Raw genomic sequence first — 24,405 nt, forward strand, 5'->3', positions numbered from 1 at the left:
AAGTCTCTTTCTAAAAGACCTGCTCTTCTTCAGCAACAAGTGTTGGTCTCAACAGTATCTTTTCAGGGCAGTGAGGAATAATTCGCTCCACTGCAGGAATCACTGAATGCAGGTCTCTGACCTGTGTTAAGCAGTAGGTCAGACGAGATAGTCACAGTGGTCCCTCCTGCAAACAACTGTTTTTGCCTTTTCACCAATGGGTGAAGCTTCCTGAAGCAGCTGAAAATGTGCAATACAGCAGAGCAGAAATTAGAACGGAAATTGCTTATATCTGCCAAGCATGAAAGTGAGGAGCGAAAAGACTTGTCTGCTACAGAGTCAGTACCACTGCACCTCTCCACTTCTCCCCTTGCGACTAGTTCTTCCCCTTTTGGCAGCAGTGTCTGTGGAACTCACAGCTGTAATGAGGGTAGGGTTGTTTAGGGCTGAGACATTTCCCCACTTTCCCCCTCTAATTATAGATTCTTTTGTGCAGTTTTTCTTCATCCATGGCCTGGAGCCATTAGCTCTCCATTTGCATAGGTTGCCATAGAAATGTCAGGCATCGAAACAATACAGATGAGCTGAGGATGCTTAGAGCATTGCATGACCAACCTGCTTTGTTGCCCCCTGTGGCCCAGGATTTCACTAGAACCCATTTTGTAATACACCCGGTGGCCTGGAGTCCTAATAATCGGGGGCAAAATGGCCAAATAGTGGGAGGATATGGGTGGTATTGGCAGTGTCAGTGGCCACAGCAGTATATTTACTTCAGGGTGCATCCTCACCCATCACTTCTTGGTCCTGCTCCAACCATCCATGGATGTGGCTGCTGTGTTCTGAGGGAAGCTTGCAAGAGACTGGCTGCTGTGCTAAAAAGCCAACGTGCCATAGAGATTTACAGAGTGTAGAGCCAAAAGGGAGCATTAGATATGCTAGTCTGACCTTCTGTATATCACGGGCCATTAACTTTCACCCTGTACTGAGCCCAATGTCTTGTGTCTGGCTAAAGCATCTCTTCCAGAAAGTGCTCCAGGGCTAGATTCACAAAGGAATTAGGCACTTGTGACATACCAGGGTGAAATCCAGACCAATGAACTGTGTCACCCCTGCCCTGGGATGCTATTTACAATGCCTTGCTGCTGTATCCTCCAACCTGGACTGCTCACAAACAGCCTCCAGCGTGTAAGTCATCTCAGCCACGTCTGTGTGCTGCAGCCAGCCAGTCAGCCACACATTAGTTCTCGCCAGCTTTAAAGAGTCCAACACACTCCCAGTCTCAAACTTTCCCCCAGAAATGATGGCCTGTACTGCTCAGCCCTCTCCTGGATTATACAAATATATTGAGTCTATTGTTCCTTTAAGGGAATAATATGCACACAACTTGTTACCCCAAATGGAGTTATCCAGCCACTTCAACTTGAACACACTGAATTAGATCAAACAGTAAAACAAGTTTATTAACAACAAAGGTTTTAAGTGAGTCCAAGTAACGAGGCATAAAAGTCAGAAACGGTTACAAGAAAAATAAAGATAAACCACTTACTGGTACCTAATTTTAACAAACTACATTAGATTCAAAGCAAAGTTTTCTCATCACATCCTTTCAGCACTGAGACTGAACTCTCCCAGAGTCCAATGGCTGCTTCCTTTAGCTCTACAGGTGCAGTGAATGCAATGGGAAGGGGGAGAGGGATTTCTTGGAGTGCTTGTCCCTCATTTTTATAGTTTTACGAACACAGTGACTGGTAAACCACACACCTCATTTGGAACCAGAAGTACATAACCAGGCAGCAGCAGAGATAAACAAAAGGAAATACAGCACAGTGCTGTGTTAAATGAAAAATGCTAAAAATAAAGGGAAAGATTAAAAAACAGATTTGACAAGGTAAGAAAACTGTTTCTATGCTTGTTTCATTTAAATTAAGATGGTTAAAAATAGCCTTTTTCTTCTGCATAGTAAAGTCTCAAAGCTGTATTAAGTCAATGTTCAGTTGTAAACTTTTGAAAGTTAAAGTATAGATTGGATGAATGGACTATAAGGTGGATTGAAAGCTGGCTAGATCATCAGGGTCAACGGGTAGTTATCAATGGTTCCATGTCTAGTTGGCAGCTGGTATCAAGCAGGGTGCCCCAAGGGTCGGTCCTGGGGCCAGTTTTGTTCAATATCTTCATTAATGATCTGGAGGATGGCATGGATTGCACCCTCAGCAAGTTTGCAGATAGCACTAAACTGGGAGGAGTGGTAGATACACTGGAGGGTAGGGATAGGATACAGAGGGACCTAGACAAATTAGAGGATTGGGCCAAAAGGAATCTGATGAAGTTCAACAAGGACAAGTTCAGAGTCCTGCTCTTAGGATGGAAGAATCCCATGCACTGATACAGACTAGGGACTGAGTGGCTAGGCAGCAGTTCTGCAGAAAAGGACCTAGGGGTTACAGTGGACAAGAAGCTGGATATGAGTCAACAGTGTGCCAAGAAGGCAACAGTGTTGCCAAGAAGGCTAATGGCATTTTGGGCTGTATTAGTAGGAGCATTGCCAGCAGATCGAGGGACATGATCATTCCCCTCTATTCAGCATTGGTGAGGCCTTATCTGGAGTACCGTGTCCAGTTTTGGGCCCCACACTACAAGAAGGATGTGGAAAAATTGGAAAGAGTCCAGCAGAGGGCAACAAAATGCTTAGGGGGCTGGAACACATGACTTATGAGGAGAGGCTGAGGGAACTGGGATTATTTAGTCTGCAGAAGAGAAGAATGAGGGGGGATTTGATAGCAGCTTTCAGCTACCTGAAGTGGGGTTCCAAAGAGGACGGAGCTCGGCTGTTCTCAGTGGTAGCAGATGACAAAACAGGGAGTAATGGTCTCAAGTTGGTCCTGCTCCTACATGACCTCCTGAGGTCCCTTCCAACCCTTATTTTTTATGATTCTATGAAAGGACAACCATAATGTTTTGTTCAGATTTACCAACATTTCAGAGTTACAAACATCCTCCATTTCCAAGGTGTTCATAACTCTGAGGTTCTACTGTAACTTCACATACAATATTGCTGCACATATTTTAATCAGGACAATACGAACCAGAAAATTATGAGTTTTCAAATGATACCATACAAAAACATTATTACAATGGTGTGTAGGGTGTGAACACATCAGTAGATTTTGTCACAGTGCCTATCTGCTACTTTAGGTACCACTAGTATTCACTAAAGCCCTGCTCAGCTGCTGCCTTGTCCTGGACTCTTACATCATAACTATTAGGTGGTCGTGCTATTCAGGCAGGATGTGGGCAACTGCCAGTTCAAGCCACCTGCTGATGAGCAAGGGTTTGACTGAGGATCTACCACCTGTCAGGTGAATCCTCTTACCACTGGGCAATGGAATATTCTGAAGTGGGAGGCCTCCCTCAGCTTCTCCTGTTGAAGCTGTTCCACTTTGGCTAAGTAAGGAGCCATTAGAGCAGAGGGACTGGAGCCTGGCTCTCCTACCTCCTAGGTGAGTGCCCTCCTGTCAGGGGTTGGCTGGGTGCCACAAGCCAGCAATATCACCTAATGGTGATACTCCAGGGGTGTAATACCTACTGGTGAGAGTTCAAATGCATCACCTACTGGCTAGGTGGCAGATCTGCAGAAAAGGACCTGGGGATTACAGTGGACGAGAAGCTGGATATGAGTCAGCAGTGTGCCCTGACCCTGCCAGCAGGTAGGGGATCCTGGGGGACAACTACTGCACAGGTGGGGTGCAAAATAAGCTTTATTAAGAAAAATGCAAAAACAGGGAAAATTCAATAGTGAGGGGTATGGGGTTTGTTAAGGTAGACAATTGGGGAGGGGTTTCTTTTAGTAAATAGTATAGGGGGTTTTAATAGTGGGGTACAATACAGTGGGGTACAATACAGTTGGTAACCAATTAACACTGAAGTATAAATGTAACAGGTAGCTAACAATTTCTGTGTAAAGGGTGTGTCACAGAAGCATATAACCAACTAACAGTTAAGGGTAAAATGTGTTAAATAACCAACAACTCTAGGTAAAAATGCATTACAGTGGTGTAAATGTAAAATGTGAGGTGTGTCAGAAAGAAAAAGGGTAACCAATGGGGTTTTATGCTAGATTTTAGTAATACAATTGAGGTTTGGCAGCAGTAGGAGCAGGGTGAACCCGTGGGGAAAGGGATTAAAAAAGAGAGAGAGAGAGAGATAGGGGAAGAGAAGCACGTGGTGAAGCGGAGACCAAAGGCAGAGGCACTGCGGAGGGAGATTTAAACTCAGGGAGCTGCAGAGAGCAGACAGGCTGCAAGTTTAAGCAGCAAGTGACTGGGGAAGCCCGGGGGGGGGGCACAGGGAGAACGGGGGAAACACAATTATACAGAACACAGCAAGGTCTTTATCTATGATCTAACTTAACCAAGACTACACAAATTAGCAAGTAACAAAACACAATACAACAATTCTCTAAGCCTAACTTACAGAGTACAATGCAAACAATTTTCTAAACCTAACTTAACCATAGCTATGCAAAATGAAATTACAATTTATCTAGACTAAAGGCTAAACCTAACCTAATGGGTGCACCTTATACTAGGGGTAGTTCCAGAGGGCAGAGTGGTGTGTGCCCAGGATACAGCTCCAAGGTGGGGGGGCGAGTTTAAGGTGGTGGCTGCAGCAGTGGGACGACTGCAATTAGGCTTCCCAGGATAGAATCCAGGGAGGCACAGCTTAGCAGTGGCACAGGTTTATTTCTAGCAGCAAAGGCGCTGCGGAGCTAGAAGCAGATCAGTTACAGAACACAGACCATGGAGTTAACTTGGGTCTGTCTGCTGGGGAAACAAGGCTAGCAGCTAGGACAGGGGGAGTTTGCAAGAGGGAGTTACCACCAATCCCCAGGACAGCAGCAAGCACAGAGGCAGGAACAGCAGTAGCATCAGAGGATGGAAAGAGGACTCGATTCGCTTACAATAATCAGGAGATCTCCAGGCAAAATTCATTGTTAGTGGGAGGGGAGTTTAAAAACGGGGGTATGCTCAAAAACAAACGAGAGCGGGAAGAGGGGCCCCCAAAGACCCCTAGCTGATCAGACCAGGTGGCAATGCAGGAACCTCTTCGGGGGTCTGATCAGAAAATGTCTGGTTTTAAAGGCAAACTCAGGCAGTTTCCCGCCAGTAACTTTGATTGGTTCCCCTTGTTACAGGGGAGGAGAGAAGGCTGCAGGTGAGCACAGAACATGCCTGGGCAAGTTTTTGAGCCACAGGTATGACTCATACACTCAGCTATTTGGCCACATTAGGTCTTGCATTCCTGGGCAGAGCACCCTACACCGAGCCGGGTCTGAACAAAGAAGCTAGACAAAGGAGCAAGAAGCATCCCTTCCTGAGCAGAGCAATGGCTCCAGTCAGTCTGCACAAGCCATCCCCATGAGCAGGGCCAGGCTGTGACTTTGGTCAGTTCAAGGGCCGGGGGAGGGGGGCAGCCACTTAGCACAAACAGAAAGGAGGGGTGGGGGGAAAGGAATCCAGCAGGGGGACAGCTGTAACAGACATGCCCGTGTTGCCAAGAAGACCAACGGCATATTGGGATGCATTAGTAGGAGCATTGCCAGCAGATCGAGGGAAGTGATTATTTCCCTCTATTCAGCACTGGTGAGACCACATCTCGAGTATTGCATCCAGTTGTGGGCCCCCCACTACAGAAAGGATGTGGACAAATTGGAGAGAGTCCAGTGGAAGGTAATGAAAAGGATTAGGAGGCTGGGCACATGCTTTATGAGGAGAGGCTGAGGGAACTGGTCTTATTTAGTCTGCAGAAGAGAAGAGTGAGGGGGGATTTGATAGCAGCCTTCAAGTACCTGAAAATCTGTCCCCACGCATCTATAACCCAAGGGGGAGAGAGTGAAGAGAAGGGTGGTCCTGGGGATATTGCTGAAGGCATTCTCCCAGCTAGTCCCCCTGGAAAAATTCACTCAGCTGATTTTAAAGAAGTGAAGTTGGAGGCTTTTATTTATCTTTAGGTATGTTTAGCGATTGGGCTAATAACATCACAGAATAATACAACAAAGAATTTTTTAAATCTCATTTAGGAGTTACTCTTCGTGCTGTGTATTATTTTCCATATTTCTCTTGGCTTGGGCCATGAAACATGATGAGCAGTTTCATTTTTGTTCCTAGTAATTGGCCGGTTTCACGAAGGGTATTTCATGCTCTACCACAGCACTCCAACATTTGTGTTCCAAACACTGCAGGGAACTATTTATGGTTTTGTTTGTTTGGGAGGGGGGTGTTAAACTGTTTCCACTAGAATTTTTAAAAAATATTCCTAAATTCGAGGCCAGATTTGGTCTGACATTGTCCCTTTATTTGACTGCTTTTTTATAGACTGGAAACATACCATGGCAGAGAGCAATATTTTCCTGGTTTTCCAAATGTTTTCTGTTCCTGCTGTTAGTCTGGATCATAAAAGATCTCAATGATGCTTATGAAGAGTAGATCTGTTGGCGGGAGCTGCAGATTTGTTTTTGTCCCTGCTGCTTTCACTTGTATAGAAATGAATTTCTGATGGGGGAAATGCTCTTTCTCCAGTTGATAGTTTATCTTTCCCTTTTCAGGTGCTTTGGCTCTGACTGAAAGAAGGAGGTTTTGTTTTACTGGCAGAGGAAGAGCAAAGGGGAGAGGTTCAAAGGACTGGCAGCTCCAAGAGCGCACTCCAAACAGTAAGACCCATCATACTCCTATAGCTTCAAGCAAATGAACAAAACAAATCAGAATCATTTCAATAAGTGGCACAAATAAATTAACAAAGCAGGTGCTTTACACATGGAATAGACCAGGAGTGATCTTACTGAAGTTTTAATAGGGACACTGGCAATATAGTTATCATATTTTTTAATATCATTGTAATAAAATAACCCCGGCAGCCAGATATTGACTTAGCAAAATAGTGTTAATCCATCATATTATAACAGGGTTTCTCATGAGTGCTTGGTTCCTGGTGTTTGTTTAAAACAAGTACACTAAGTGTGTGTTTTGGGAAAAAATCCAAACTTTTGTCTCAGCTTCTAATGGCTGGAGCCTGAAAGGATGCCATAAGCACAACTATTACTGCTACCTATGGAAAATATGCCAGTTTTTTAAAATTTTTGTTTATAAGCTTTTAAATCAGACCTTTCTCCAAAAGGTCAACTGTATTTTAAAAACTAAAAAAGATTAAAAAGAAAATGACCCAAAGAATACCCTTTATTACTGCCAAATTTACAAGAGCAATAGGGTGTGATCTGAGTCAAAAATTGCCAGTTGTTAAAAAACACAAACCCTAAGAATACAGAAAACAATCAAATGAAATGTGTCTGAAATCAGTGCTATCAGAATTCTCTGTGCAGTCTAAGGCCCTGGACTCGTAACCACTCCAAAGGGACTTCCCCCATGCAGAAAGTTGCCCATGTGAGTGTTTGCAGGAACAGGGTTCAAACTGGTGTCCAACTCAGGATGCTCTGGAGGCACTGAAGAAACCACAAAGTTATCTGAAAGTTACTTGCTTCATCCTGAGTGCGACCTGTGATGGCTTCCCCCTGGGGTGCACCTGGGACTGGGGTACCACTGAGCCCTCTAACCCACCAGTCTGGGCTCCCTCTCACACTGTGCTGCTGTGACAAGCTGCAGACCCGCTCCTGGTCCTACACTTCCTCCAGCATTCACACAGGCAAGGGCACACTCAGCTGCAGTTACATGCTGTCTGACCAGCCAATGCATAAACCAACAATAGGCTACAGCCAAAATAACCACCCGCTTCCCAGCTAGGACCCCACGGCTGTACTGTCCTGCTCTGATCCAAACCTCAACCAGTGTGAATGTATTATCCAGTTCGCCTCCCCCTCAATGTGGAGAGGAAATGCAACAAGCCTGTGTTAAACCAAGCTGAGATTTTTCCCCCGACACTTCACTTAAAGGCACACTGAGTTTTAATTAAAACATAAAACAAGTTTATTAACAACAAAAGATAGATTTCAGTGATTATAAGGGATAGCAAACAGATCAAAGCAGATACCTAGCAAATAAAGAAAAACGCAAACTAAGCTTAACATACTAGATTGAATATGCATTACATAAGAACATAAGAACATAAGAAAGGCCGTACCGGGTCAGACCAAAGGTCCATCTAGCCCAGTATCTGTCTACCCTTTTAAACATTGTTATAGTCCTAGCCTTCACAACCTCCTCAGGTAAGGAGTTCCACAAGTTGACTGTGCGCTGCGTGAAGAAGAACTTCCTTTTATTTGTTTTAAACCTGCTGCCTATTAGTAGTTTTTCACCTGAGTGATGGTACAAGCAGGCTGCAGATTCATAAGGTGGAAACTGCACTTGCTTTGCAGTTCAGAATCCCAAAGTTTTTCATACACAGGCTAGAAATCCCTTTAGCCTGGGTCCAGCACTGCCCCCGGTTCAGTCTGTTGTTCCTTAAGTGTTTCCAGGAGTTTTCTTGTGTGGGGAGTGAAGAACAACAGATGATGACACTCCTGGCCTTATATAGCTTTAGCATATGGTGGGAACCCTTTGTTTCAAAACTTGGTTCCCAGACTAGTTTGTGAAAAATACAGACATCCCAAAAAAGGAGTCCAGAGTCATGTGGCCTGGTCATATGCCCTTGCATACCTTGCTGAGTCAGGCTGTCTGGAACGTTCACAGGAAGGTTAAGTTCTTCCAGGGTTCATTGTCTTTGCTGATGGGCTATCAGCACTGTCTGGCTTCTTCATTGTTGTACTTGAAAGGCTAGAGTCAAAATGATACATGCATACAAATAGGATCATCATATTCAGCAAATCATAACTTTTCCAATGACACTTTACATGACTTGTCTAGTACAAAATGCATCATAATTATGCCATAATCATATCATAATAATATCACTGTGAAGAATATGGGGTGCAGTGTCATACTACCCAGGGCCATCCCTACCCATACGCAAAGTACACAGGGCAGGGGAGCAGAGCAGAGCGGGCTGGGGCTGGGTCGCTCCACTTCCCGCTGCCCCATGAGTGTGGAGTCAGGCCTGCCCTGGACTCACCGGGCAGCAGGAAGTGGAGTGACCTGGCCCCAACCCGCTCCGCCTGCTCATGCTGAGGGGCGGTTCCCCCTGTCCTCCAAGCCAGTCCCCCCCACACACGGAGGCCTGGGGCTCCACATAGCCCCCCGCAGGGGGGGCTGCATAGGGCACCAAAATAGCTAGGGATGGGCCTGATACTACCTATAAAACCTTTGTCTTAATATAACCCCACAGTTAGACAGAAGAAACAAAACTGCTGTAGCTCCAAACTGTGCATATTTTTTTTTCTTAAAACATGAACCTCTGCCATCTCTCTGGCCTTTCTCTTGTTAACTAGGAAATATTAGGGTCTGAGCATCTTGGGAGAAAAACCTTTTCTGTTCTTTTAATCAAATATAGAACTTACCTTGATCCAGAGCAAAGTCCAAAGGCTTCTGTATCCCTCTTTTTTAACAGAACCTCCTTGCCTCAGTAATGTTTTAAAAATTTCTTCTAATAAACCACATAAAGTTATGAGAGGATTATATTCTGCAGGCCCCTCTCTATGAGACCTAATCAGAGGTTAGGCCTTCCAGATGTGCTGTTGGAATTATTTTTGGGGCAGTTCTCTGGCCTGTTTTGTGCAGGAGGTCAGACTAGAAGATCACAATGGTCCCTTGTGGCCTTGGTAGCTATGAATCATAGCCTCCACCAAACGATGTCAGGACTAAGGGCAATGACATTTTGTGTACCGTGCTATGCCAGGTTTCACAATGGTGTAGGTCAATTGTAATCAAATCTGGCTCTTTGGTAAGATGTAAGTGACAGTTTCTATTTTTATCTACAAATTCATGATTTTAACCTAAGGAAAGGTGACATCATGTGTATTGTACTTTGTGTTTATAAAATTATGTCAGGTAGTCAATTAACCCCTTCTTTGTTAGAACTAAATGACTCAGGAGACAGGGCTAATCCCCAGAGAGGAACCCCCCATACTTGAAGATTCTTTTCCAGTTCCATTCATAGGAGATTGGCTACAATGTTCCGGTTGACCCTGCTGGCTAGATTTCTCGGGATGATGTCTTTCTTCCTTAGTCCCATCTGGCCCAAGGATTTGATTGTTCCTTTGGACAGTGCCCTGAATAATGGGGGCAGAGATTGTATGCTGCACTGCCCTAGAGTAGCCCCTGGAAGTCCTGTACCCTAGAGAGGCTCTGAGGCACAATTCCCTCCCCACTTGGGTGGTAGCAATGACCTAGATCTGCAGCCAATTATGAGCCCTCCTGCACCAGCTCCATGGTATTGGCCAGCACACTGTAAGGGATGGAGCCAAGACTCCACCCATTCCCCATCACTCCCCACCCACCTGCTCTGGAGTGGGGGCCAGCAGGTGCACAACTTGTGACTCTTGCATGCCCTGTTCCCCTCTGTGGGTGTTCACAATCTAGCCCTAGGGAATTACCTAAGACTCACCAAGAGAGAAACCAGGACCCTGAGACAGCAGGGGATCAGGGCATGTGGCTAACTTTAAGCACTTGCCTGAAGTCATTGGGGCTGCCTCATATGCTTAAAGTTTGGCACATGCCTAAGAACTTTGTTGAATAAGGCCTTCTGATGAGAACTCCTAGCAGAAACTGGAGAAAAAATTACAATGATTTAAAATGCAAATATGATTAGCCCAATAGCCACCATCAGATACTTCCCTCCTCAGTGGCAGTGAGTGATGGCTCCAGCACAGCACGCTTAGCAACAGCCAGACATTTTCCTTTTGTTCCAGTGATGGAGCTGCTAGATCAGAAGGTTCTCAGCAAAGAAAGAATCTTCACAATGTCACTGAAAACTGCAGATTAGTTAGAAACATTTCAGCTCATTTTAGAAACCCAGAGGCTTGAACATTTGTGTGTTTAATCCAGTGCTGTGTTTAGAAAACACGGGGTGAGAGTGAGGAGAAGATACACTTTTTAGAGCAGAGGTGAACTAGGAAATTATGTTTTCTTGAACTCCAGAAAACTAGTGAAATGAAATTGGGACCCTGCCTGAAACCAAACAGCCAAGCAATTCAGGGTTTAGGCTGAATGTCCGAGTTGATGTTCCACCACTAATTGTGTCATTGTGCTCGCCGTCGGGAGAGCTGCATGGCTTGTGCACAATTTCATGCACCTTTCTCAGGACCTGGCAATTCACAAATTCTTTGCTTGGAATTCCCTTGCTATTGTGAGTATAGGTCAAATCTGTATCCCCTACACACACATTTTATGGTTTATTTTTTGGAGAAAATGAAAAAGAAAATATAGTGAACATAAAATATAATTACAGGCTTTCCAAATTATTTGTGACTCCCTGATTAGTTGAAGGTTTGTATAGTAGTGATATAATTTGGCTCTTAAAATTGGTAGGTTTTTTTCTGATAGGATGTAAAAAGCTGTAAATATGGCTGCTGATTCAGACTTCTAACTTCCCTGTAAACATGCAAATAGAGGGGGTTTGAAATGGGAGCAGTTGACTAAACAGCTTCTGTTACAATTTATTGTGTGAATGTTAATTTAATAGCAAATCAGTGATGCTGTAATCAGCTAGTTCAGTGCCTAGGTCCTGTAGGCACAGAGGCCTAGATCCTCAAAGGTATTTAAGCACCTAATTCTCATGGGAGTTAGGTACCTAAATATCTTTAATTATCTGGACCAGGCAGCCCATGTGCTAAAGATGTGCATGACATTTTTGGAAGTCTCACTGCATCTTCCATTTTTAAAAACACCTTTTGTTTGGGATTTTTGCATTTTACAAGGAAAATCAAGCTGTTTTAAATGAAGCAACTAAAACCAAGAAGTAGTGCAGGGCACAGAGCTCTCAGAAGTGCTCAAAGAGGGAGTAAATCAAAAACTTTGCTGACAGGAGTGCCTGGTGTAACCTCTATAGTGGCCGGGGGAAGTGCTTGGAAATGGAGAAAGAACCAACTCCAAAGGAGATTTGTTTGCCTCCTACTAGGTTCTGTATTACAACAGATGCATCTTTAAAGGAGTAGCCTTAATCTTCAAACATGTCAGCAGAATATTGCAAAGCTCTATTACTGCTCACTTGCTAGTTACCAATTCTAAGCAGATGATTAGTGTTTAATATATTAAACAAACTGGTAACATGCAGGTCTTCTAGACCTTATTCCTGCACACACACCCCCCAAGCAAACATATGCTGAAGAAGGCATATGCAAAGTACAAAGTATGCTGTTCTCAATTAACCCCATGAGGAACTAGTGCTACTGGTGTAGGAAGTGAAACCGGATATTATAGGGATAACAGAAACATGGTGGAATAGTAGTCATGACTGGAGTACAGGTATTGAAGGCTATGTGCTGTTTAGGAAAGACAGAAATAAAGGCAAAGGTGGTGGAGTAGCATTGTATATCAGTGATGAGGTTAACTGTAAAGAAATAAGAAGTGATGGAATGGGTAAGACAGAGTCTGTCTGGCCACAAATCACACTGGGAAAGAAAGCTACTAGAGCCTCTCCTGAGATAGTGCTTGGGGTAGCACTACAGACCACTGGGATCTGATTTGGATATGGATAGAGACCTCTTTAATGTTTTTAATGAAATAAACACTAATGGGAATTGTGTGATCATGGGAGACTTTAACTTCCCAGATATAAACTGGAGGACAAGTGCTAGTATCATAGAATCATAGAATCTCAGGGTTGGAAGGGACCTCAGGAGGTCATCTAGTAATAATAATAGGGCTCAGATTTTCCTGGATGCGATAGCTGATGGATTTCTTCACCAAGTAGTTGAAGAACCAACAAAAGGGGATGCCATTTTAGATTTGGTTTTGGTGAGTAGTGAGGACCTCATAGTAGGGAACAACCTTGGTTTGAGTGCTCATGAGCTAATTCAGTTCAAACTAGATGGAAGGATAAACAAAAATAGATCTGGGACTAGGGTTTTTTATTTCAAAAAGGCTAAATTTAAAGAATTAAGGAAATTAGTTAGGGAAGTGGATTGGACTGAAGAACTTGTGGATCTAAAGGCGGAGGAGGCCTCGAATTACTTCAAGTCAAAGTTGCAGAAACTATCAGAAGCCTGCATCCCAAGAAAGGGGGAAAAAATCATAGGCAGGAGTTGTAGACCAAGCTGGATGAGCAAGCATCTTAGAGAGGTGATTAAGAAAAAGCAGAAAGCCTACAAGGAGTGGAAGATGGGAGGGATTAGCAAGGAAAGCTACCTTATTGAGGTCAGAACATGTAGGGATAAAGTGAGAAAGGCCAAAAGCCATGTAGAGTTGGACCTTGCAAAGGGAATTAAAACCAATAGTAAAAGGTTCTATAGCCATATAAATAAGAAGAAAACAAAGAAAGAAGAAGTGGGACCACTAAACACTGAGGATGGAATGGAGGTTAAGGATAATGTAGGCATGGCCCAATATCTAAACAAATACTTTGCCTCAGTCTTTAATGAGGCTAATGAGGAGCTTAGGGATAATGGATGGATGACAAATGCGAATGAGGATATGGAGGTAGATATTATCACATCCGAGGTAGAAGCCAAACTCAAACAGCTTAATGGGACGAAATCAGAGGGCCCAGATAATCTTCATCCAAGAATATTAAAGGAACTGGCACATGAAATTGCAAGCCCATTAGCAAGAATTTTTAATGAATCAGTAAATTCAGGGGTTGTACCGTACAATTGGAGAATTGCTAACATAGTTCCTATTTTTAAGAAAGGGAAAAAAGGTAATCTGAGTAACTTTAGGCCTGTTAGTTTGACATCTGTAGCATGTAAGGAAAAAATTTTGAAGGAGAAAGTAGTTAAGGACATTGAGGTCAATGGTAATTGGGACAAAATACAACATGGTTTAACAGAAGGTAGATCGTGCCAAACCAACCTGATCTCCTTCTTTGAGAAGGTAACAGATTTGTTAGACAAAGGAAAGGCAGTAGATCTAATTTACCTCGATTTCAGTAAGGCATTTGACACGATTCCACATGGGGAATTATTAGTTAAATTGGAAAAGATGGGGATCAATATGATAATTGAAAGGTGGATAAGGAACTGGTTAAAGGGGAGACTACAACGGGTCGTATTGAAAAGTGAACTGTCAGGCTGGAATGAGGTTACTAGTGGAGTTCCTCAGGGATCGGTTTTAGGACCAATCTTATTTAATCTTTTTATTACTGACCTTGGCACAAAAAGTGGGAATGTGCTAATAAAGTTTCCGGATGACACAAAGCTGGGAGGTATTGCTAACACAGAGAAGGACCGGGATATCATACAGGAAGATCTGGATGACCTTGTAAACTGGAGTAATAGTAATAGGATGAAATTTAATAGTGAAAAGTGCAGAGTCATGCATTTAGGGAGTAATAACAAGAATTTTAGTTCTAAATTGGGGACACATCAGTTGGAAGTAACAGAGGAGGAGAAGGACCTCGGAGTATTGGTTGATCACAGGATGACTATGAGCCGCCAATGTGATATGGCCGTTAAAAAAGCTAATGCGGTTTTAGGATGCATCAGGCGAGGTATTTCCAGCAAAGATAAGGAGGTGTTAGTACCGTTATACAAGGCACTGGTGAGACCTCATCTGGAATACTCTGTGCAGTTCTGGTCTCACATGTTTAAGAAGGATGAATTCAAACTGGAACAGGTACAGAGAAGGGCTACTAAGATGATCCGAGGAATGGAAAAGCTGTCTTATGAAAGGAGACTCAAAGAGCTTGGCTTGTTTAGCCTAACCAAAAGAAGGTTGAGGGGGGATATGATTGCTCTTTATAAATATATCAGAGGGATAAATATTAGGGAGGGAGAGGAATTATTTAAGCTTAGTACCAATGTGGACACAAGAACAAATGGATATAAACTGGACACTAGGGCCTGGTCTACACTACAGGGGGTGGGGGGATCGAACTAAGGTACGCGACTTCAGCTACGTGAATAGCGTAGCTGAAGTTGAACTACCTTAGTTCGACTGACTTACCCGTCCTGACGCCACGGGATTGAAGTCCGCGGCTCCAAGGTTGACTCCGCCACCACCGTTCGCGGTGGTGGAGTTCCGGAGTCGACCGGAGCGCGTGGGGAGTTCGAATGATCACATCTTGATTAGACGCGATAGTTCGAACTCCGAGAAGTCGAACTCTCCGCGTCGACCCGCGCGGTAAGTATGGACCTACCCTAGGAAGTTTAGACTTGAAATTAGACGAAGGTTTCTAACCATTAGAAGAGTGAAGTTCTGGAACAGCCTTCCAAGGGGAGTAGTGGGGGCAAAAGACATATCTGGCTTTAAGACTAAGCTTGATAAGTTTATGGAGGGGATGGTATGATGGGATAGCCTAATTTTGGCAATTAATTTGGCATCTGATCTTTGATTATCAGCAGGTAAGTATGCCCAGAGGTCTGTGATGGGATGTTAGATGGGATGGGATCTGAGTTACTACAGAGAATTCTCTCCTGGGTGCTGGCTGGTGAGTCTTGCCCACATGCTCAGGGTTTAACTGATTTCCATATTTAGGGTCGGGAAGGAATTTTCCTCCAGGGCAGATTGGCAAAGGCCCTGGAGGTTTTTCACCTTCCTCTGCAGCATGGGGCACAGGTCACTTGCTGGAGGATTCTCTGCAGCTTGAGGTCTTCAAACCACAATTTGAGGACTTCAATAACTCAGACATAGGTTAGGGGTTTGTTACAGGAGTGGGTGGGTGAGATTCTGTGGCCTGCATTGTGCAGGAGGTCAGACTAGATGATCATAATGGTCCCTTCTGACCTTAAAGTCTATGAGTTTATAATCCAATTGAAGTCTGAGGTTGCATTTGTGTTACTGAACGCAGAATATGGCCCATTGGTGTTAACTCACACAGACACTGGGAGAAATGTACAGAAGCAAAAAAGAAGTCAATCAGAAACTGGGGCTGTCAGGTGATTAAAAAAAGCAATCGCGATTAATAGCGCAATTAAAAAAATTGCAATTAATAGCGTGATTATTCATGCTGTTAAACAACAATAGAATACCATTGATTTTAAATATTTTGGGATGTTTACTACATTGTGAAATATATTAATTTTAATTACAGCACAGAATACAAAGTGTACAGTGCTCACTTTATATTTATTTTTATTACAAATATTTGTTCTGTAAAAAACAAAAAAATCTTATTTTTCAGTTCATCTCATACAAGTACTGTAGTGCAATCTCTTTATCATGAAAGTTGAACTTACAAATGTAGATTTATATACAAAAAAACCCGCATTCAAAAATAAAACAATATAAAACTTTAGAGTCTACAAGTCCACTCAGTCCTACTTCTTGGTCAGCCAATCACTCAGACAAACAAGGTTGGTTACAATTTGCAGGAGATAATTCTGCCTGCTTCCTGTTTACAATGTCACCTGAAAGTGAGAACAGGCATTCACATGGCACTGTTGCAGCTGACGTTGCAAGATATTTACGTGCTAGATGCGCTAAAGATTCATATGTCCCTTCATGCTTCAACCACCATTCCAGAGGCCATGCTTCCATGTGGATGATGGGTTCTGCTTGATAACAATCCAAAGCAGTGCAGACTGATGCATGTTCATTTTCATCATCTGAGGGCATGTCTTCACTGGCAATGTTAAAGTGCTGCCATGGCAACGCTTTAATGTGGCTTGTATAGTCGCAGCATAGCTCTGGGAGAGAGCTCTCCCAGCACTCTAAAAAACCCACCTCCGGCGTGGCTCCCAGCGCTGGTGCACTGGCTACACTGGCACTTTACAGTGCTGAAATTTGCAGTGCTCAGGGGGGTATTTTTTCACACTCCTGAGCAAGACAATTTTTTTCAGTTAATCATGTGAGTTAACTGCAATTAATTGACAGCCCTATCAGAAAGTTTAATCCTAGACTAACTATATCAGTCAGGCCTTGTCTCTGTTTCCTGATTGGATTGCTAGAACTGTAATAAAGCAAGGAAGGTTCTGTCAATTATTAGGTCTTTGACTCCGTTAGGGAGCAGGTGGGAACATTTTTTTGAGTTAAGCGGAATAGGGTTGGCAGGATCAGAGAATTTTAGGACATTTTAATCCCCCCCCATTTTGGGGCGGGGCTGGGGCACTCCAGTGAGGTGTTTCCTAAAATGTAACTGGTAGACATCATAGTCTATTGTAATCCTATAGGCTAGGGTCACATTTAAAATGACTTCTTTGTCACCACATTCACACAGAGTAATTGCATGTAACATGTGCACATATGGTCCTAGCTGGCTGGGATGTGCCCAGATCTTGTATGGTCTATTTAATTTAATCTGCACCTGGGCTCTGGACAGGAGCTTTACATAGTCCTAGCTGTTACGGGATTTCATCAAATTATTCTCTGTGACACTTTTGCATGCCTATACACTTGAGTGGTTTGCACAGTTGTAATTGATCAACATTGTATTGAAACTTGGTAGAAATGTTTACATATTGATACGCAATAACAAATAGAATCCAGCTCATTTCCTCTTTGTTGTGTTCGCTAAACTGGAGTGAGAAGCAATAGCAATTAATATTATCCCTGCAGATCAGTAGATCTGATGCTGTATCCATACCAGGAGCACATCTGTAAAGTGAGACGTTGCCATTCTCAGAGAGTCACTTTTCAAAGTCGAACCTCTCTCTCATTTCTGGCCCTTTGTTTCTGTGGTCACCCTGCTATGTCTGTTTGAAACAGGTGTCAATTACTGGGCCAGTATTTGTTTTTCTCAGCACTTTTATCTGAATAAAAAAACCACTTGGAGGGTTGTTTGCAAGAGGCCAATTTAAACAGGTTGGAACATGGCCAATTAGATTTACTGAGATGTTTGAATAATTTTCCCCCTGTGCACTGAGCTCTCAAGGTGAATCTGCCACTCAAGGCCTGTCTGTACCACTCGGAGAACTGGCTGCAATGTGCTCCTCAGCCCTTCACGAGGAATTAGATCTGTCTCATTGCTTAGTTATCAGTAGCTGCTTCCTTTCATCAGAGGCCAACTTTGCTGTCTCCACAGACTCTAAACCATGGCCAGCTTGTCTCCACAGCACTCTAAACCATGGCCACTCTAAACCATGGCCAGATCCAGAGCTTTGGCCCCAACTGCAAATCCCTGAAGTGTGCAGCAATGCACTGTGCTGTCGATAAATGTCCAGCTCATCCATTCCCCATTGTTTAAAAAGGGCTCCAATTCAGTCTAAAACACTGACAAGCTCCAGCCCAATACAAATCCTTAGAACATAAGTCATAAATGCCTGAAACTGAGGTGTTGTAGGGCATGGCTACCTTCTAACACTCCCTGCCTCAGTTTCCCTCCCCGAGGTGGATCTCCTTGGCTCAACACACACACCAGTCAGTTCTAGAGAGATGTATTAATCCCTGGCTAAGTTCCAAAACAAGAAGTCCAAATTAAAAAGCCCAACATCCAAAAAAGGTTCTTCTGCTCTTTGGGGCTTCTCTTCAACCTATTCTATGGGCCCTATTTCCAGCCCCTTTCTAGGCTCCCTTTGAGAGTATATTTCTCCATTCTGGGGTAGAGTGCTAGCCCTAGGCTGGTTCCCCTGAAGTACCAGTTCCCCTGTAGACCCAGACTCAGGGGACCTTCCACAGGATCCTGCCCATTCCCTCAACCCTCTTATAAGGCCCAGGTGTCCAATCCCTTGCCTCTGTAGGCTGGGAAGCAGCTGACTAATTTTGGCACAGGTGTGGTAGGACCCATTCCCCCTCAAAAGAGCCAGTTACCCTGTGACATGAGGCTTAGTAGTAGAATCACTATGTATTATCAACTACTACATATTGTTTGAATAGCTGGTGTTACAACTAGCAAAGTTTGTCTGTAAGCATATTGTTACTCAGAGAGGGAAAGTGAACCCAGCTATTTTAGGAGATTAATAAAGTGAGCTGTAATTCATTGTTTTGTATATTCAGATCTTCAGCCATGTGGCATATATACTGGCCCATTATTTTGCATCACTGATTTTCCTTGGGCACTGAAGAAGCTATATTGTTTTGTTGTGATGATATTAGCCATTAACCCACTGCAAACAGGGATGAAGCGAGTGGTAATTGTGCATCTCATGATATTGTGAGAGTGGGCAGCTCAGCTTCTTAACCTGAAGTTTTATAGTCCACAGGACACCCAACTTTTGCTGTAAAAAGAAATCTAGCAAATTACCTGAAATATCTTATTGATTAAATAAGTTGGCTAGCCCACATTAGTGATGAATTCCTAAAAGTTGTCTGTCAGTGGAGGCAAAAATAGACTTACAGGAACTTCCTTTTTCAAAGTTGTCAACTTTGTTAAGTACAGTTGGTTGGGGCAATGCTGTTAAACGTATGTTGATCAGAAAGGCAAAACAGTTATATGAGTTAAATTCTCAGATTTCTACAAACATTTGTCTTATATACTTCATCGTCTTTTCATCCTCCCATCCTCACTTTGTGACACATGCAGAGAAGAAAATGCAGGTTACAAAGGTCAGCAATTACACATTCTGTTGTAAGTATTTGTATTTCACAATTAAAATATAAAGATAAACCTTGCTAATTATTTTACTAAGTGGAAGCACCAAAATGTGCCATCAATCTGCTCCTTCACTTTCACCCAAGAAAGGAGAAGGCTTTTCCCAGATATCTTTCATTTTAATATATAATTTTTGTCTTTCTTGTGGAGCTTTCGCAAGAAGGTAACATTTGCAATTTATAGCAAATATCAATGAGTGGAAAATTTATATGGAGTTGAAAAGATTTGGCACAGCAAAAATAGTAATGACATAAATCATGACATTGTATGGCATTCAAGCCATGAATATACAGTATCATAGAAACTAGAGATTAAAAAGATTCATTAGCTTATCTAGCTGCATGGCTGATTCCCTACAGAGTAATATCTAATGCTTGTGTAGTCATTTACTGCTTTGCGGTTTGCCTTTGATATGGGCGAACTGGGTGAAAGCCCGGGGTGCTGTTAGAAGCGGGGTGCCTCTAGATCAGGAATGCCCCTCCCCCCGCTGCTCTGTTGCCATCTGCAGCCCCACTGCTCCTGCCCCCTTCCTTGGAGCCCCATTGGCCAGCTGTTCCCAGGAGCCTCCTGTTTGCTGTGCAGGGGGGGGGGGAGAAGTAGGGGCTGGTGAGGGCTGCTCTGCGTAAAGGGGCAGTGCTCTGTCTCCCGTACACTCCCCCAGCACACACACTCTGTCTCTGCCTCTCTCTCACACAGGCACACACACACTGTCTCTCTCGCATATACGTGCACACACACTCTCTCTCTCTCACACACACACACACACACACACACTGTCTCTTTCACACTCACCACATACTTGCATTATTGTTGTTGTTACTTCTTGGTACTTCCTGCAATCAGGGCTGGCTCCAGGGTTTTGCCACCTCAAGCAGCTAAAAAAAAATCCACGATCGCAATCGCGATTTGCGGCAATTCAGAAGGAGGTCCTTCGCTCCGAGCGGGAGTGAGGGACCCTCTGCCGAATTGCCGCCGAATACCTGAACACGCCGCCCCGCTCTGGAGTGGCCGCCCCAAGCACCTGCTTGCTAAGCTGATGCCTGGAGCCGGCCCTGCCTGCAATGCATATATATTCTCTGGTTTCAGAGTAGTATCTGTGTTAGTCTGTATCCGCAAAAAGAGTAGGAATACTTGTGGCACCTTAGAGACTAACAAATTTATTGTAGCATAAGCTTTCGTGGGCTACAGCTCACTTCACGATGAAGCCCAGGAAAGCTTATGCTACAATAAATTTGTTAGTCTCTAAGGTGCCACAAGTACTCCTGTTCTTTTTGCATATATTCTCTGTAATTTTATTATTTCAAAGTGCTGTTATTTTATTTTTTGACTGATCTATGCATTTCATAATTTTATTTCTCTCTTATGCTTAAATTTAATTCTTTGAGTAGTGAGTTCTAAAATGCCTAATCTGTCCCGGCTGGAGTAATTATCATTATTACTTTTATTATCATATTGTGCTTTGTCATTCATTATTTAAAGTGTTACAATCAAATATTAGAATCCTTCTAGAATGTAACTTTAGTTTGTACTAACCTTAGCAGTGCCAGCTGAAAAAACATTAGCTAAAAACATAATTTTAGACACTGGGCAGATGAAGGTTGCTTATTTCCAAATTGTATTTTTAGTTATATCTGTAAAGTAACTTAAAATTTGCATAAAAATAGATGCAGTTCCAACGATGATACCAATAGCAATGATGGAGTCAAATGTTAGTGAGTCACGTACATGATTGTGATCGGTAAACATAAGTGCCAAAATAATTAGAAAAATAAATTCCCTTTCTTAATAAAAGAGAAAAGAACCATAATCACCCATGTTAAAATTAAGTGTGTTTTTTTGAGGAGTCAAAAACAATTAACTAAAATAGAGTAGATAATGGCAGTAACACAGAGTGTGTCTGTGGAGAAAGTAAACAGATTTTAAGCAGATTTTATTTATTTTTATTTATCTCTACTAAAGATAGTATGCAAAATATCAAATGTGTGTTTCTGATATCTCTGTTAAAGTTCCAGAACTGATACCTCAAGTCTTGGGATTGGGACTATCTTGCCATATTATCTCCTGATTGTTCTAAATTTACATATAAACTTTAAACATGGTTTTAATTGGAGTTTGTATATATTTTTCTTTCTTTATATAATGATTAGATACAGTGCTCCTGCAGGCTAATTCCTAAGTTATTATCTGCAAAAAAACCCTAGCATTTTCAGGGGCCTAAGTAGGCCTTGGAATCACAAAGTTTCCTCCCATCCCCCAAAATCTGAAATGGTGCCCCAGTGAGCCAGAAGTGGCCAAGATGCAGCCCCTGTGTTACAGCGCATACCCCGCCTTGAGCCACATGCCATGCACCAGGCACCACAAGCCACAACAGCAGTGCAGAAGTAAGGGTGGCAATACACCATATACCATGCCACTCTTCTGCGCTGCTGCTGGCAGTGGCGTTGCCTTCAGAGCTGGGTGCCCAGCCAGCACCCGCCAGTATCAGGCTGCCTTGCCAGGGCTTAATTTGTGGAAGGGCTGAGCTCTGGCATCTCTGTCAATGCAAATTAAACACTGGGGGAGGCAGTGGGTCCAGAGGTGATGGGGGGTTAGCCCAGGGAGCCCATGGGGGCCAGGGTGATGTGGGGGGGAAAATACAAGTTTGCCCAGAGTGTCATTTTCCCTAAGGCCGGCCCTGCTACTTTGTATAGATTAGTGTTAATGAGCTAAGCAATGGGACTTTTCCTCCAGTGCCCTTGGGTCACCTTTTCATGGCTTAATTGTTCTCGCTATTAGGAATGTTTACATTTCTTGTGGCTCACTTCATCCCATTGATCCTACTTCCACTCTTTGTACCTCTCTCAGCTATCCTCCTGCCTGATCCATTTACACAAAAGAAATGCCCAATACTTGTCAATGCCATCCAGGGAGACAAGTCACAAGGTCTAAACCAATTCTGCACTATTGCCTGTTGAGCCGGTCAATCACTTTGGGAGCCAAAATCTCATTTGTCTTCTAGACATCTGAGGGTACATCTACATGGCAAAAAATAAAAAAAGGTGTAGTTGTAGCATGGGTAGACCAAGCCCATGCAACAATAGTAATGTAGACAGGGTGACACAGGCCTCCTTGTGGGCTAGCTGCCCCAAGAAGACCTTGGATACATACTCTAGTGACCAGCCTATGCTGAATCCATCCTGCCATGCCTACTTGGTTCTTTTTGAAGTGCTTGCTCATGTCAATTTCAAGTAGATGTGCACGTGCCGCGAGCACAGTTGTCAGAAGGTTTTTCCGCTAGTGGTACCCATTGGGTCGGCTGTGGAATCCCCTGGAGTGGCACCTTCATGGCAGTGTCTATAGGTCCCTGCCGACCCACTGCCCAGGGTGGGTGCAAGGATGTTTCGCGCCCTAGGCGAAACTTCCACCTTGTGCCCCCCCACAAGCCCTGTGGCAGCTCTCCACCCCCCCCCACCCTGAGGAGCCACCCCCCTCCCCCCCCGCAGCAGCTCCCCCTCTCCGCCCTGAGGTGCCCCCCGGCGGCAGCTCCCCCCGGCCCAGGGAGCCGTGTGGCAGCTCCCCGCCCCAGCTCACCTCTGCTCCACCTCCTCCCTGAGCACACCGTCGGCGCTCCACTTCTTCCGCCTCCCAGGCTCGTGGCACCAATCAGCTGTTTGGCGCGGCAAGCCTGGGAGGGAGAGAAGCAGAGCGGGGCGGTGTGCTCAGGGGAGGAGGCAGAGCAGAGGTGAGCTGGGGTGGGGAGTTCCCCTGCGTGCTGCCCCCTCCCCCCTCCCTTACTTGCTGCAGGCGGCCCTCCCCGTGCCCCAGCTCCCTCCGCCTAAATGCCGACGATGACCAGGGCGGTCGAAGATCCGGTCGCTGTGGTCACCGCCGAAGGACCCAAAATGCCGCCCCCAAAATGCTAGTGCTAGGCGACCGCCTAGGTCGCCTAATGGGTTGCACCGGCCCTGCCACTGCCTCTTCAGTTCCTTCTTACCGCCAGTAACAGTCATTGGAGCTACGTTCTTTCTCTTGCCTCAGCAAGCATTCTTCATTCAAGTGGACTCTCTTGTTCAATTTCTATAAATAGATTAGAGTTAGTGTTTGTGTAGTACTTTAGATTAGTTATTAAGTTTTTGTTGGGGTTCCCCCCCCCTCCAAATCTCTTTCCCGGGACTGGGACATGCCACGGGCCCAGGGTTTCAAGCTGTGTGGGTCCTGCCACAAACCCATGCCAAAAGGTGATCAACATGACTCCTGTTTAAAGTTCCTGGGTGAAACCCATCAGCCCGATCCCTGCAGGATATGCAAAGGTTTTCGCCGTAGGGCCAAAAAGGAGAGGGACTTTAGACTGAAGCAACTGCTTATGGAAGCAGCTCTTCATCCCCAACCGGCCCCAGGCCAGTCAGATCCAGCACCCAGCACTTCAGTGTGGAGTGTGCTGGCCTCACTTAGAGAGGCTATGGTGCCAAGGAAGGACTGGGTACCAAGCACCCCTCTGCACCATCATTCTCTGGCACTGAAGCCCATTCGGCTAGCCCAGCACTGCTCCCACTTGCTGGTGCCTCACAAGAGGCACAAGAAAATGGAGAAGGGGCGCTTGCCCACAGCAAGACGGTCCGGGCATGAAAACTCTAGTGAAGTGCATCCCACGCGGGACACTCAGCGCCTGCTCCACTGTTGACTTTGGTCCTGCAGAGGGGTCTGTTGTGTCCAATGCCAGGTGGAGGAGCTGGACCTTCCCTCCACTCTGGACACCTTTGAGGCAGCCAGGGACCTGATAGCCATGACGGCATCACAGTCCCTTGCCAGAAGAGAGTGAGCACTGGCACCGCAGTGCAGAGCCATCTAGAGGCAAACCAGCCATGTTGCGGCACTCGTGCAGAGCTCGGCAAGGCAGTCCTCTGGCTCCAAGTATGCCTTTTGAAGGTGTTTCTGGGGGTGATG

At 44.4% G+C, this 24,405-nt stretch overlaps 1 protein-coding gene across 6 annotated transcripts in view; it reads left to right on the plus strand.

The window, feature by feature from the left end:
- Nucleotides 1-24,405, plus strand: part of PKNOX2 (PBX/knotted 1 homeobox 2) — a 655,223-nt gene that overhangs the window by 266,430 nt on the left and 364,388 nt on the right. For all 6 annotated transcript variants that reach the window (XM_039496651.1, XM_039496659.1, XM_039496654.1 and 3 more), the window contains one exon: nucleotides 6,581-6,685. The gene's annotated coding sequence lies outside the window, so the exon portion shown is untranslated. The remainder of the gene's footprint in view (nucleotides 1-6,580; nucleotides 6,686-24,405) is intronic.

The sequence above is a fragment of the Mauremys reevesii genome, linkage group 12, assembly GCF_016161935.1.
Source record: "Mauremys reevesii isolate NIE-2019 linkage group 12, ASM1616193v1, whole genome shotgun sequence".
Taxonomy (NCBI): Eukaryota; Metazoa; Chordata; order Testudines; family Geoemydidae; genus Mauremys; species Mauremys reevesii.